This window comes from Pistacia vera, unplaced genomic scaffold, assembly GCF_008641045.1.
Source record: "Pistacia vera cultivar Batoury unplaced genomic scaffold, PisVer_v2 Contig815, whole genome shotgun sequence".
Taxonomy (NCBI): domain Eukaryota; kingdom Viridiplantae; phylum Streptophyta; class Magnoliopsida; order Sapindales; family Anacardiaceae; genus Pistacia; species Pistacia vera.
This window is the reverse complement of record NW_022196685.1, coordinates 13121-13940: the sequence shown is the minus strand read 5'-3', so window position 1 is coordinate 13940 and position 820 is coordinate 13121.

The following is an 820-nucleotide window of genomic DNA, read 5'->3' as shown; positions in this document are numbered from 1 at the left end:
AGAGGTGTATGTAGAGCAGCCTACTGGTTTTCAAGATCCTTACAAGCCAAACCATGTCTTCAAGCTGAAGTGTAACGCCCCACATGAGGTACGTTGTTATTGTTTCCTCTTCCGCTCTTATTTGAAATTGGTTTTGGTAATATTGTTTAGTTGAATGTTTGCCCTGAATTTGGCTGAAAATAGAAGAAGTTGTGTATACCAAGCTTCGCCGGGGCGAAGAATAATCTTCGCCGCGGCGAAGATGTGTTGAAACCAAGGGAGAAACTCCCTGGACAGTTTCGCCGCGGTGACAGAAGTTTCTTCGCCGCGGCGACAGACCGAATAAAATGTTGATTGAGTTTTAGATATTTTCTTCCCTAAGGACAATTTGACCTTTCTACCCCTAATTAGCAGGAAAAGTGGGGAGTTAATTGTAAGGATTTTTCATGGAGAATGTGTTGTTATGGGGGTGAGTTTGTAATGAATCAAAGGATATAGATGGAATTCCCAAAGAAGAGTAAGGGCAAAATGGGAATGATTGTGGTTATATTTCATTAAAAGGAATTAGACTTAACAAACCCCTCATTTTCTTCTTCTCAAACGCAACTCTTCATTCTTCTTCCTCTCAACTTCTCTTCTCTTTTGATCAAGGAATTCCAAGGGGTTTTTGAAGTGATTTGAGGTAGAAAAAGCAACCTAAGGCTTCCTAAGGTAAACCTCTACTTAAGTTGTGTGATTTGGGAGTTTTAACCCATATTGAAGTTTGAGTTTTTTCATCCTTTTTGTTAAGATTAGAGGGAAAGTCAAGCTAAACAAGTGAAAGGAAGGATTTGTGAAGTCT